At 38.1% G+C, this 15,617-nt stretch overlaps 2 protein-coding genes across 7 annotated transcripts in view; one reads left to right on the forward strand and one right to left on the reverse strand.

Moving 5' to 3' along the window:
• Positions 1 to 15,617, reverse strand: part of dlgap1b (discs, large (Drosophila) homolog-associated protein 1b) — a 100,299-nt gene that overhangs the window by 77,437 nt on the left and 7,245 nt on the right. The window lies entirely within an intron of this gene.
• insig1 (insulin induced gene 1) overlaps positions 2,715 to 15,617 on the forward strand; it is a 140,710-nt gene continuing 127,807 nt past the window's right edge. Inside the window, exon 1 of the mRNA XM_078938659.1 lies at positions 2,715 to 2,726. The gene's annotated coding sequence lies outside the window, so the exon portion shown is untranslated. The remainder of the gene's footprint in view (positions 2,727 to 15,617) is intronic.

Below are 15,617 nucleotides of genomic sequence, written 5' to 3' on the forward strand. Positions count from 1 at the left end.
TACAGCATTTTCGGCGTCTGCCGCCGTCTGCCACTCACGTGCCTTTTTGGCATTAGTAACGCCCACACTGTGCCCTCCAAACAACATTATTCTCCTCTTTTCCACCTCGCCAACGATAACTTCTACTTCACATTGAGTGAAGTTACGTTTTTTTGATTTTCTCTCCGTGTTTGGCATGGTTTCGCAATAAATTAATATTCATTTGTGGGTGTTTCACGGACTATTTATGGACAACTATGGGCGTGTGATGAGGCCGCAAAAGCTGCGCAGCATTTAGAATTGGTTGTGATTTATTAAGGGAAAGATGCGTAGGATGTGCGTGCGCACGGTTTTATAACTCCGAATATTTCTGTTCGTACGCACGTCCTATGTTTCATCCGTACGCCACTTCTGACGCAAATCCTACGCAAAGTTTTATAAATGAGGCCCCTGATCTCTTAAGCCCCGCCTCTTTTACAACAGATTGGTGAAAGTAATATTTACATGACTTACACTTCTACATTATTAATAATACACAACACACATCTAAAGGGTTAAGCAGTTTATAAAGCATTAAAATCTTTGCAAATTCAGCTAGAAAGTGACATTATGCAAAAATCTGGAATCTACTCAGGGACAGCAGGTAATTATTCTCAGGCCTTAGGTTTATATTCATATTTCACAGGATCTAACCTCCCCTTCAACTCACTTGAAGGTAATGTTACCTTGCCTGGCTGGAAATGTGAGCACATGACGGTTCGACGCTGAATTACTACCAAGGCGAAACCTTCCCCAGGCGGCCCCAATCCCATTTGAGTCCCAACTAAATTTTGTTCGTTCATGTCAACTACAAAAAACCTCTAATACTATATACAATATATAATAGATTGATCTCTGCTTAAGAGAGAAAAAAAAATCAATGCATTGTTGCCGTTTACAATCCAATGATCGGCACGTTTCTAGTTATGACTGGTTGAAAAAGGTTTTGTTTTAATAAGTTGTAGTAGATGGTAAATATTTCTTTTTTAAAACTACCAACAGATTTATGAAAATTCCATTGGACTAATTATAGAACCCAACATAATGGAAAGAAACAAAAAACAAACTTCATACATGCCTGCTCAAAATTAACCCACTTTAACTTTAAATCCTCAGGTAACTAGTTTAAGAAAATTTTGAAATTGTTTAGGCTGCCTCAAATGATTATTAAAGTGATGACTAATCTGAAGTTATTTGCCCCTTTAGCATCTTATGGCAGCAGCAGCATGCTATATATATAACCATCACACCTCATTCAACATTTATGAACTAATTATACAATAAAGCCTTAGTGTTACAGTAGACACACAAGTCTTGACTATTAAGGGTTTCCACTAATGTAAAGGCATAGCAAAAGTTTTATGAGAAAACAAAAGCCTAAAAAATAATTGTAATTTGCAACATTTAGGCCTACTTTAGTTTTAGTCATCGACCACAAAAAAGAAGTTTTGGTTGTTGACGTCGGTGTGGCAGAAAGCACTAGAAAAAGTGCATCTCCAGCTATGAGGACAAACCGTTTTCTTTATCTCGCCTCTCCTATTTTTTATTTTTTTTTCTAAATGGGGCACCAGATGGCTTTGACCTTTCTTTTTGTCCATCTCTCTGGCGTTTTGCCTCTTGACAATAAACTGCCTCTCCACAGTCATCAACTAGACCAATTTTCACCTTGGTGACCTCATCGTTTTGTGTTCCCTGTTTTTATTTGGCCATTTCACACAAAATTTTATATACCTGTAATTTTATATACCTTATGCAGAATTTTATATACCTGTAAAAAAAGGTAGGTTATAGAATGATTATAGAATGATTTTTAAAATATTATTTAAATCAGATTGTGTCCCCCGCCCTCCAATTCATGCCCTCCACCCCTCCCCTTTAAGCATGCGCAGCTGCAAAGGCGCAGATTGTTCATTAAATGTTGATTCTGCACCAAAAATATCACTTTTTAAAGTTTCTTTATTGCTAAAGATAAACTTTTAGAGAATAGAGACTGTCAGTCGGTGTGGTTTGTGCCCACCACCGCTTGTGTCAAGCCCTTCAGTCATGCAAGTCATGGTTTGCATTAAGGAGGATCAAGGGCGTAACTAGCATAGCACCAACGGCCACACCTGTGTAGAGGACATTTTGGAAATAGAGGCTTCATTTAAACATGAAACATGGCCTTTTAAGACATTTAGGTCATGTGATTTCTGTAAAAAAAAATCCTAATCATATTTAAAACACACTGGGAACGTTTTTATTTTTACAAAATGGTCATGTGGGACTTTAACAAATTTGTAAATCCATCATCTGACCTCATAATTTTCCTGTTTAGCTCTGATGAAGCCAAACAGACCTTGTTACTGACATTAAGGGGAATCAATGCCGTAAAAAATTTCAGATCCTGTCATGTCATAAAATAAAGGGTTAAGCAACAACAAGCTAATGTTCATTTTCAAGTCTCCCCAATAAAAATCTGAAGATGAAGCATTTTTATCTGGATGACTGGCTTTAACATGCTAGAGGCCTATAGGAGGCAGCATATATTGTGCACACATTACATCAGCCATGAGCATAATTAATGAAGTGTTATATAAGTCTATAACAAAAAAACATTGCTTAGTATAAGAGAAGTGCACAGCTTGAAAAGCAGAATTGTGTACAGAAAGTCTTTGACAGCTCGTCTTAATGAGATGAAAGGTTCGTTTTCATCTGCACAGAGATCAAGTGTCACACATGTAGGTTCCACACTTTTTTGTCATTATGCTTTACATACAGTGAATGTGGAAAGGATCCACATCCATGGCAGAAACAAGTCCTATGCGCTGCAAAAGAAGCCTTCCTTGATCTCTGCCTCGGCTAATCTTAAGTGAAGGTAGTTGGGCTATCAGAAGGGAATTTAAGGGGATTATACATGCTGAAGGAAATAAGGCTTAGATGGAATACTACACCCTGTGTGCATAAGGTCGTTTGGCAGAAACACAGAGAGCGCAGAACTTTGGCTATGGCATTCAGACCTGTTTGTCTTTTCTTTTATTTGATACGATTTATTGGAATCAAACCTGAGAACCTGAGAGGACTCGGGGAGCAGCGGTTTTAACCATTAGAGTTTGCAGAAGTGACATCGGCTGAGGAAAATCTGGTTAGGCACGGCCAGCAGCTAGAAGCAGAGATGACTAAAAACGTGTTTGGTTTACCATGGCAGAGCAAAAGGGACAACACTAAGACAACTGTGCATCTGGTTAAGGTTGTCTACATGCCACTTGGAGGATGTCTTCTCACTAAAGCCAGACACCGACTTGGCAGAAGAATTGCTGGCGCTAATAACCGAGCGGCTGGAGGAGGCAGATGAGAATGTGCCTTCTCATTCAACATGGGCAGTAAATCAAGATTGCAACGCAGCAACCTGTTGGGTCATTTACACCATCAGCTAGTCATTAGCTTAGAAAATAATTACCATGATTCTTTGATGGTTAAACACTATTGTGGAGACTCTGAGACTGGTATTTTTTTTGCTCACAGCTTTTGTTTTGGTTTGCAGGTACAAAGGTGAACTACTACCATCTACACCACTACAGTCAATCAATGGATGCTGTAATCTGCTGTTAGGACATTATTTTGTAATGGAACTTTAATATAACTTAATTTTGGTACCTTTTGTTGTGTATTTTTCGTCTTTGTCATGAATGAAAGGGTACTCTGGTAGTCAATTTGTACAAAAGTGACCTTGTAAATTCTGTATAGAAGGCACTGTATAGAACACTGTGTGAGCACTGTGTTCTAGCCCTTTCATTTTTTTCTTTACACTTTGGATTTTTGACACCCAAAAAAACTCTGACACCTAAAGCCTGATTTACTCTGGTCTGTCTGCGTCGCATCTCCATTGCATTGCGCTGACTCAAAAAATAGAACGTTCATTAATCAAATGGATTGTTTACATCGCCTACATCAAATCAGCCTCTGATGTCCATCCCTTTGCAATGCCACGCAACATTTACAGAGGATTTCTGTTTCCAGTACGTTGGTGCATCGATTCTGCTGTAAAAAGCTGGAGAAACAGGAAACAGGTCCAGTTTCAAAATAAAAACTTCCGTTCTACTTTTAAAAATAAAACTTCATAAAATTGTATTTTATATTTCAGGTGACGTTCCCACACGATAACACATGTTAATATAGCAGAAAACACTGTCGTCCACTTTTGCTATGAATGACAAAAGTTAAACTTTTGTCATTCATAGTACAAAAAAAAGTACAAAAACATAACATCATTTATGACATAAAACATGCATTTTACAAGGGCTCAGTGAGGAAAGGAGAGGGCATGTGAGTCTGATTGCCAAACCTTTGGATGTTGATGGTGGTAGGACAAAGCACACTTCCGAAAGCCAGGGTAAAGGATGGACGATCGGAATGGCAAGCAAATGGACTTCCAACCCTCTGTACCACACAGCGGAGATCCCGAGCAAAAGCCTCCTTCGTCGTTGATGCAGGAAGGAGCGCTAACACAGATCGCACATCTAAGAAACAAGCTGCTGAGTCGAATGCTTGGTATCAATACTGCGTTTCAGTTCTCATTACCGGTAATTAAAAACCTTGAAAGTGGTGAAAAACAATCAAAGCATTTTCTATTAAAAATATTAGACACTTCTAAGCAGTTTTAGGCGCAAAGAAATGTAAGAAAAATATGACTTTAGTAAGTTCAGTGTGAAACATCCACCCTTTTCCTGTACTCGGTGAGTTAATCACTCCCATTGACATTTCCCTATGGCAATCTGGGGATGTTGACACAGCACTGTGGTGTGGTGTACTTTGAATCAGCCTTGCAGAGAAATCGATGAACACACAATGATTGAGAGACGGGTGTTCTGGCTGTGGGTGGACATTTTTCACAGGTTTTTGTAAACATCTGATAGAGTTGGGTTATTGTGCTTTTCTCTTGTGTGTTTGTTTGTTGACAACTTCTGTCATTTAGGATCTTTTTGCTTCAGTGCGGTGTGAAAACATTCTGTCGAATCATGTTTAAAGCTCTATGGTACTATCATAATCCCTGTTAAGTGCTGCTCAAAACCTTAATTAGGAAGTCTAAACGTCTGGTGTCATTTCAGCAGAATCGGATCCAGAATTTTACTGCATGGCTTGAGATCAAATGTAACATTTTGTTAATCAAACCGTTTGATAGTGGTGCCTAAAAGTGACACATTGGCATAGAAGAGGCTCCAAGATGCGGCGCCAACTCTAAATTGGCAGGAAAAGTGGGTTTATGAAATAGCAGCATTTGGGCCTGAAGGAAATATATCATTCATCACAGCTGGGTGTTAAACATGATTTGGTAATTGCAGCTTTTGTTTAAGCCAACAGCACCTATTTAAAAGTGCTGAAAATCACAATGGGTTCCCTTTTCACCTTATTTATTTATTTATTTATCTATCGCACATTTTGCTCCTTTTAACCGCATATGAATTAAATATGTATGAGTTGTGTTCATGGAACAGAAATCCTTCAGCATCACAAATATTAGCTTATCCTGATAAGAGTATTTATGATTTTGGTGTGCATAAAAAGCAAGAATACAACAAAAAAAGGGAGGTCTCCAACAACGTCCGTTCTCAATAAAGGTGTGGAGGTACATTTATGCACAAATGGTCCTCTTTACTGTCTACTTTCCCCTCCTACACACCAAATCATTGTGACAGCGACTGCTCATCCCTGCAGCTGCTTCGTCGTGAACAGTGGCCCAGATTTCGTCAGATTATACAAATGACATCATTGAGTGTATTTTTGTACATGTGCTCGCGTGGCAGTGTTTTGTAAGCATAGTATTAATTGTGCTTCACTGTTTCTGTGCTGATGTGCTAACTGCTGCTTTTAAAAAGCATTTTAAACTTTAAAAAAAGATATTTATCTAAACTTTTTGGTCTAGCTGTTAGAACAATTAAACATTTTTTACTTTTTGCAAGTTAGTTGCCCATTTGTATTTACTGTAGATAATATACCACTGGTATTATAATAATTAATGTGAATTTAATCAAAATTTAAAGGACATTTTAAGGAACAACTTAGTATTGGATGTCTGCAGTTTTTTTCTCCTAGCTGCACTATTTTATTGTTTTACTGATTTTCAAACAGGATTTTCTCAGTAAAAAAAAAAAACAACTAATCCTGTAAGTGTTAAAAATAATCTATAAATCGGTGAGGATAAGACTGTCAGCTAAATGCTAATAATCCAGTCACATGAAACATCCATTATCCCGATGCTTTAGGCAGCAATGAATGCTGGAACAATAACAGAACCTGACCTTTATCAGGCAGCTGAACTGTTTACATGCTGCTCTGGTTTTGGATTCAGAAACTCTCACAGACAGAAGAGCTGCGCAGCCTCCCATTACATCCTGAGAATAACAAAGTTGTTACGGCAACAGATATGATTGACAGGCTTCACCAACTCTCCGGTGACAATCCAAATAGTGATGGAAGGATAGTCATTCTTTAGAAAACAAACAGTGAGTGACTGCAAAACTCACTCAGGCCACTACAAAATTTAACTTTTAATGTTTTTTTCCATAATAAGCAGCTATGCAGGTGGAAAATATATAGTCAAAAATATTTGCTTGCATTTTAAACATCAATTCTGTTACTGATACATACAAAAACCCCAGAAGGCATGAGCTCATCCCAACTATTCTCATTTCATTTAGCTGCTCCTTCTTATCCGGCTGTGACAAAAGTGCAGCCAAAAAGGACAGGATGAGCATGTCAGGATTTTAACTTACTTTAATAACAAAATGCTCAGGTCTATATGAAGGTCACAGACATGAGAAACAGTACTGTGTGTCTTTTGTTAATTTCACATTGACAGAAATGTAATGAAAACTACATCTGACTAATCTTTTAACAGTAGGAAAGAAGAGAGGGTGTCAGTATAATGATGTGATATTGATGAGCTGTTGGCACAAATACTACAGTGGGGCAAAAAAAAGTATTTAGTCAGCCACAAATTCTGATGGTTCTCCCACTTAAAAAGATTAGAGAGGCCTATAATTTCCATCACAGGTATAACATGAGACAAAATGATAAAAAATAAAAAATAAAAATCCAGAAAGTCGTATTTTTTGATTTTTAAAATAATTTATTTTTTCAAATATGGTGGAAAATAAGTATCTGGTCACCTACAAACAAGCAAGATTTCTGGCTCTCACAGAACTTTAACTTCTTCTGTAAGAGGATCATCTGTCCTCCACTCGTTACCTGTATTAATGTCACCTGTTTGAACTTGTTAACTCTATCAAAGACACCGGCCCACAACCTCAAACAGTCAAACTCCAAACTCTACTATCACCAAGACCAAAGAGCTGTCTAAGGTCACCAGAAACCAAATCGTTGACCTGCACCAGGCTGGGAAGACTGAATCTGCAATAGGTAAGCAGCTTGGTGTGAAGAAATCAACTGTGGGAGCAATTTTAGGAAATAGAAGACATACAAGGGACCTAGTGAATGACCTGCAGAGAGCTGGGATCAAAATTAATAAAAGCTACCATCAGTAACACACTACGCCGCCAGGGACTCAAATCCTGCAGTGCCAGACGTGTCCCCCTGCTAAAGCCAGTACATGTCTGGCCATCTAAAGTTTTTCTCCAAAAGAGGATCGGGAGAATGTCTATGGTCAGATGAAACCAACATAGAACTTTCTGGTAAGAACTCTTCTTGTCGTGTTTGGAGGAGAAAGAATGCTGAGTTGCACCCAAAGAACACCCTACCTGCTGTAAAGCATGGGGGTGGAAACATCATGCTTTGGGGCTGTTTTTCAGCAAAGGGACCAGTACGACTGATCCGAGTGAAGGAAAGAATAAATGGGGTCCTGCATCGTCAGATTTTGAGTGAAAATCTCTTTTCATCAGCATTGAAGATCAAATGTGGCTGCGTCTTTCAGCATGACAACAATCCCAAGCACACTGCCCAGGTAATGAAGGAGTGGCTTTGTAAGAAGAATTTCAAGGTCCTGGAGTGGCCTAGCCAGTCTCCAGATCTCAATCCCATTGAAAACCTTTGGAGGGAATTGAAAGTCCGTGTTTCTCAGTGACAGCCCCAAAACATCACTGCTCTTGAGGAGATCTGCATGGAGGAATAGGCCAAAATACCGGCAACAGTTTGTGAAAACCTTATGAAGACTAACAGAAAACGTTTGACTTCTGTCATTGCCGACAAAAGGTATAAAACAAAGTACTGAGTTGAACTTTTGTTATTGACCAAATACTTTTTCTCCACCTTAATTTGCAAAAAAAATTCTTTGAAAATAAGAAATTGTGATTTTATTTCTTTCCATTTTGTCTCTCATAGTCGAGGTATACCTATGATGAAAATGACAGGCCTGTCTCATCTTTTTAAGTGGGAGAAATTGCACAATTGGAATACGTACTTTTTTGCCCCACTGTACCTAACAAGACAGAGAAACAAAGTGTTTGGAGGTGGTCAAAATAAAAATAAATTATTTAAACTACACCTCAAAAGATTAAAGATCCCCTCCAATAATTTTTTTATCTATTGTAAATGTGTACCCAGTGGTCTTTTAATCATGATCATGCCCTCTTTTCAGCCGAAATATAAAAATAAAAAAACCCTGTCGTTTTCTGGGATATCGTTTTTGCAGAACAGCAGGAGTTCATTAGAAATTTGCCTCTGAGCTGTGGGTGGGAGCCTTGGCGTGGTATAACTCCGCCTCCCTCCCCATTGCTTAGAGCTCGGAGAAAGGAGCTTGTTGCCTAGTGAATTTCCTACGTCACAAATAAGCTCTTTTTCAAATGGCATTTTTTTTTATATCTGCTTCTGATGCACAATGATTTCATAACAATTTGAATAAACAACTACTCAGAAATGAAATTTTGAGCTTAATGTTCTTTATATAGGTCCTCAGTCATCAGAAAAATGCCCAAAGAACACGTTTAAACACCAAATACATGATTTTCATAGAAGTGGGTCTTTAAAAGGATTACTGAAAACCAAGAGCACAATAAATGAATGAAAGTGGACTTTGCTCAGTTATCTTTTGGATTGTACCTTAGAAACATTTAAAGTACAACTATGACTCCAAACATTCCAGAAAACGTCAAGACAACGGCATTTAGTGGAAAGCATGACAAAAAACTATTTGCTGTCAAAAAGGAGTCATGAACATCTTTTTTTTGTTTTTTTTCAAAGTTTACTGGATCCTGAGGAAAATGCCCTGGCCTGTCACAGTTCTCTAAAGCTATTGGCAAGTGATGACCCTGACTAAGCCGTTTTCTGCTGTCTGTGCACTTTTCTTTCTCTGACAGAACCGCCAGGATGATTTGGGTATCCTCAAAAATGCCAGCATTTCACTCTTTTGACATGCGAGCTTTCATTGTCTGCATGCTTGGCAGCATGGGAAGGAGAGAAAAGGAGAGAGGAAAAAAGAGGCCTTTTTCCTCTCTCCTTTTTCCCTCTTTACCTTTCTTTACAAAAATTGGTAATCATGTTTTAGAAGCTTCCCTGTAGCACAATGCATTGGATACATTCAAAAGAAAATGGCAAAACGGCAGAAATTAATTTACTTCCTGATCACGAATTAGAGAAGAAAAAGATGTCCATGTTTTCTGTAATTATTTCCGAGGGCAGAATTTATTAGAATGAAACCAAAGCTCATAAAAATTACAATAAAGGCCAGAGTCACCTTATCCAGACCATAATGAGCAATAAAACATGTTTGAATGAGATCTGGTAAATTAATGAGATGGAAATTCAATGCTAAAGTACAGGAGGAGGAAGCATAAAAAAGGCAGGTAGGGGGTTTGATCTCACTCTCTCTGTATCTGTAGGTGTGCATTTGTTCCAGGTGGAACAAGCACTTTAAAGAAATTGCGACCTGCAGGGAGGCACCAAACACTGTCCGTGGTGCTGAAATCAGTCCTTAACGCTGCTGGTTTACTCTGAGACATCCATTCGTGCCTCTCTCCCTCTCTTCTTTTACACACAAAGATACAGACAGACACACATATACACTATGACTTACAATTAGCCAATGATACTTTGATATCACTGCAATTCCAGTCTGCTTTACCTATCCAAAAACACTTTTATTGTATATATCTAGATTATCTGAACTGAAAAAGGCATATCTCTGAAAAGGCTTAGTGAGACTGTTGACCTGGAAAAGTGATGACCAATACCAGAACGAGAGGCCAGCTAATTCCACAGCAGCCCCATCACTCAGCTCACACTGCCAGGTTGATGCCTGACCTCCAGCTGTCTGCTCAGTTTGTGCTCAATTAGCAAAGAACCGTCTGTGTCACACATGTACAACCATTGCAAGCACTTATGACCTTTCTCCTCCTTCTTAATGAAAGTATTAGTGAATCCATAAGTAGATTCAGTATCGTAAAAGAGAATATTTGAACTTAAGGGAACAGAGAAATAAAATGTCTGGCTGGTTTCCATATACCAATCTGATTTGGAAAACAGGACCTTTTTACCGCATATTTAAAGACCCACTCGAATGAAAACAGTGTTTTTTTAAACTATTTTTGATTTGTTCTTGTGGCATTTTTCTGATGATACAAATTTTAAATTTAGATTAAAAATGCATTTGAGTACTTCTTTATTCAAATTGTTGTGAATCAAGAATACAATAGGTGGGTCACAAGCTCCCTTCTTTGCTTCATTCTAATAAATCCACTTTTTAACGACTAGATCCATGTATGTCTTCATTTTCCTCATCCAAGCTGGTATCTGGCTCAAAACTCTACCAGTGGATAGCTCTAATATTGCTCGCCATTTTTGTTGTATTGCTAATGTTAGGTTGGAGGTGTAACAGGCTATAAGCTGGTGGGAGAGCACATAAACAGATAGCTTAGTTTGCACCAACAGTCCCGGCAACAATTCAAAGATGAATTTTTAATAAACTACTGCCACTCTGCAGAAACTGTATAGAAATTTTTTTTTTTTTTTTTTTTTTGGTTAAAAACGGCATAGTCATAATTAAAAAAAAACACTAATGCTTTTAAAACAGATAAAATAATGATCGTAGTGGGTCTTTAGGGTTTTGTACAGAACCAGAAAATCAATTTCTAGAAGACAAGACTGAGCCTCTAACCTTAACCTCTTTACAAAAACAAAAAAAGAAATTTGTCTTTTGTTTCTGATCATTGCAAATCAAAAATTATATTTCAACAGCAAGGATTTAGGAGGTTTTTTAAGACCCCCTAAGAGTCCAACAATTAAGCACAAACACAACTCCTTATTCTGTGTCTGAAATGACCAGCAGTAAAGAAATGTGCAAGACACATACAAACAAATCTGGTAAAGAGTGGTCTGCTATGCTATTCAAGCTATTTTATGTTTTATGTTAGATTTATATAAATAGAAGAGAAAAAAAGCCTCTTTTGAAAAAAAAGGCTTAATATCACCGACTCTAAACCATTTAATGAGAGGCAATCTGAAAGATTGGTATAAAATAGGCCTGTATCCTTCAGTATTCAGCTGTTGTGCTTATTAAATCAAGCAGGTTTTTCCCTCCCATCTTTTCACTTCCTCCCTCCTACTTCCATGCCTGCCACTTTGGCATTGGTCATGTTTTGGCTTTGGACCACAACTTCAAGCTCTCGCTCCTCTGCCCCCATTCTCTTTCACTTGGATGCAACAGGAAACATCTTGGATGAACTTAAAAAAGGGGTGGAATTTATTTTAAATCACTCCATATTATTTTGTTGACTGTTGTAATAACCTGAGAGAAAACGCTCCCACAATTGTCCCTGAAAATAAATAAAACATGTTTACAAAACATGTATCTTTTAAATAAAAAATGCTAAATTGTTGGTGTAGCAAATACTGTAGTTTATATAAATACTGACATATTTGTTTATGATAGGTAATTAAAAATGTACACAAACAAACATAACTATGTTTTTTTCAGTGAACATGCTTGTTTCCAATAGTGATCAATTGCATAAACAACACTGAAATAAATCAAGCGGCTGTAAAAGCTGACCCTCCTTATGAATCATACCAGAAGAAAACCACACTTCATCATTTCGAAGCAGTGCTGTCGTCAATATCATCACAACAAATGCCATATTTGGTTCTTTTTTCACTTGTTTTGTGAGCAAAAACAACCCTGGGCGCTTGCACCAAGCATTCACTCATTCACACACTGACACACACATACAGTCGCCATCTGTCATACTGCAACCTCCCCGAGCTCGCTTTTCCCTCACCGTTCCACCGGGACACATGCTTACTAATGATTCCTTAACTTTGTTACCATCTCATTATGGCACTTAGCATGCACCATAGCTAGATTTGCAACTTTGTAATCTACTCACAATGTGCATTCATCAGCTTGACAGTTGTACTGATTCACTTTACCACGACAAACAGAGCAGTAAGACTGCGTGGTGGCAATGCTGACATCCACCTGCTCTCCAGTTACTGCCCTCATTATGTCCATCTGCCTTGTCCTCCTCTAGATCTGATGATACAGCCAAAGAAATTATGGCTTAAAGTCCCACTCCGATCAACTTTGAAGCCATTTCAAAAGCATTCCCAGTGGTCGTTTAATGTTGATTTTGTTACTTGTAACCAAATAAAAATAAAAAAACTGTCATTTTCTAGGGGGTCATAGTTTCTGCAGAGTAGTAGTAGCTCAGTAGTTTGCGGAGGGAGCCTCCCTCTTTTCCCATCATCCCTTTGTTTATAAACGGTAACTTATAGCCCATCACAGCCCCAACCAAACATTACCGGTGCAACAAAAATGGCAAGCAAAATTGGAGCTCTCCAGCCGTACAGTTGAGCCAGATGCCAGCTTGGATGAGGAAGACGAAGACGTACATGGATGTAGTCATCTGCAAGTGGATGCATCAGAATTGGCCTGTTGACTGTAACACTGTGTCACTGCTACAAGCTTTATCTAAAATGCATTTTTTGTCTGGTCCAGATTCTCAACAGTTTGACAAAAGAAATACTCAGAAATTTAATTTTAAGCTTTATTTTCTTTATAAATATCAAAATATTGCTACAAAAACATGTTAAAAACACCATTTTCATTGGAGTGGGACTTTTAGAACTTAAGACTTTCCAGACTTAAGTCACTGACATCTCCTGGAAAAAAAAGACATTTTTTAGGTTTAAAGACTAAAATGAGTCAAATGCAGGAGTTCACTGAAAAACCTGTGGAGTCAGTCAAAAAGGATTTCAGAAGAAGAAAAAAATTCCCCCTATTGCCAAAGGATTTCCTTTGACTGCAGCCAGAACAGCTTCATGTTTGGGATCGCTCTGAATGTTTTCCTCACCCTATGGGAAACTTTTCAGGGGCCGAGTTAGAAAGAACTGAAATTGGAGCTTGCCAAGCTTTCATCTCCTTTTTTCTCCCTGCTGGCTGGAGAGAAACAGCAAGTTTTTTTTTCTTTTACTGGGAAGACAATAGGGTTGGTGGGCAATGAAACAGAGGGGGGCTCACTAGCATTAAAACTATGACGACCTTTTGGTCAAGAGATGAGCAGTTGGTCTTTGGAGTAGATAATCCCTGGAAAAGCTGGTTTTACAGACTGAACAATAATGTCCACACACACTCTTGCACGCACATACACAACATTAATTCATATTTTATTGCTTTGATGGCTTTTTTTTATGAACTAATTTCATTTGTTTGCAGGGGTTCATGACTTTGCATGTTTGCAGCTCAAAACAGCCATTACCATTACAATTTGCAACGGATATACTGTGCAAAAAATCCAGTATCAAACATATTTATGGCAAGGACAAAGGAACCAACTTGATGGATTATCACTAATATATTACATATATTGGGTCCAACTTCAAAGGAAGGGCTTTAAATCTGAGGATAATTGCGACACTGTTCCACATATAGCTTTCTCGTGTGTCTCTTTGGTAAAGAACATTAGCCATCTCCTCATTGCACTCTTGCTCACACTGCCTACACATTTGTTGGGCCTTGTGCCAGATTTAGCCAGAGCCTTGGGCCAGGAGCAACTAGCGGTAGTATAGCAGGCCATGTAAATGTCACCATCTCAGAGGCTGTGCTCTGCAGAGCATGAAATGAAATCTGGCAGAGTTTAAGGGCCCTGCCTCTTCTCACATGGACATTCCAGAGATCATCGTCTCCTATATAAACTGCAGCACATGTTATGATTACGGCAAAACCACACCCTCTACCCCGCCGCCATTTTTTTTCTTCAAATCAATTATCTGACGTCCATATTTTGAACCAAGGCATCAACGTGGGTATAGAATCTTTCCTACATTATTGCCGTTATGTGATGCCATGTTATCTCTGTTAATCCAAGATAATCCTATGGTTCATCCAACCCATCAAGATAACCAAGAACTGTATTGTACTAAAACAATAAGGCAAGCAAACATGATAAATTGAGTAAACGAAGTTTGAGCCACTTTCTTTTCACTCGTGCCTTTTCTATTCTAAATGTAGATAGGTGGAAAGATTTTACTAAAAGATGAAAGTACAAGAGCTAGATCCTTGTAGGGTGGCCAAGGAGGATGATTAGTGGATCAACAATTCAATGCAGGAAAAGCTTTTTTCAGATTTACTTTCTTCTGGCAGGGTTACCGTTATGCTTTTAAAGCTCTTCCTAAACTAAAATCAGGCTATCAGCCTTCACAGAAGCGCGCGCACACACACATATATATATAAAAATACATACATGCATACATGTATATATATATATATATATATATATATATATATATATATATATATATATATATATATATATATATATATATATATATATATATACATACACACATATATATACATATATATTATTCACAGTATACACACCCTTTATTGCAGATTAAAGATAACACACAATAATCACACAATAGATTGTTATTAATTTCTTATTCTATAGCTATTTCTTAGCAATTAGGAAAGACCATCACAGAGATTCTGACTCTCACTAACTCACTTTTGTATAACAGACACTGAAAGTTCCATAAAAAAGTGAGTTTCATTGAAAAATGTTATTGCTTATGCAACTCAGCCTTACAGACACATACAAGGAACCGAAAAACAAATGCGAGGAAAAGTCACAAACAAAGTGTGTTCATGAGCTTTAAAACTAATATATAGAACTGTGAGTGCACACTGCGTGACAATACCCAGCGTCTCAGGGAGCGCTCGCTTCTTGGTAAATCTTTGTCATGCTTCTGATTCATAACCCCCCACCCCAACCCAAACCTCCCCTCTGCTGTCACAACTAGTGGAGGCAACTGGGCCAGCTGCTGTAGGGCACTGCAAAGAGCTGTGGCATGCAGGATGGATGCTGGCAGGTCAAGGGAAGCCCCCCACGCTGCTCCAATGGGCCAAAAACCTGCTCTGTGAATTTAAAAGCTGTGTCTGATCTACAGTGGGAGAAAAGCTCTTTTCAAATCCAGAAAGAATAAAAGAAGATGGAAATCATATTTTCTTGCGTTGCTAAAGCAATTTCAATGTACACTGCAGATTCAACTCCAAACTGAAAGCTTAAGTGATGGAGTCACCATGATGGTGTTGACATTTCAGATTTAATATTTCAATAACTGCAATGAAACCAGTTTATAAATATGGTCTCTATAAAGTTCTGTGCTAGCTT

Source organism: Oryzias latipes, chromosome 20, assembly GCF_053564925.1.
Source record: "Oryzias latipes strain Hd-rR chromosome 20, Olatipes_Hd-rR_3.1".
Taxonomy (NCBI): Eukaryota; Metazoa; Chordata; class Actinopteri; order Beloniformes; family Adrianichthyidae; genus Oryzias; species Oryzias latipes.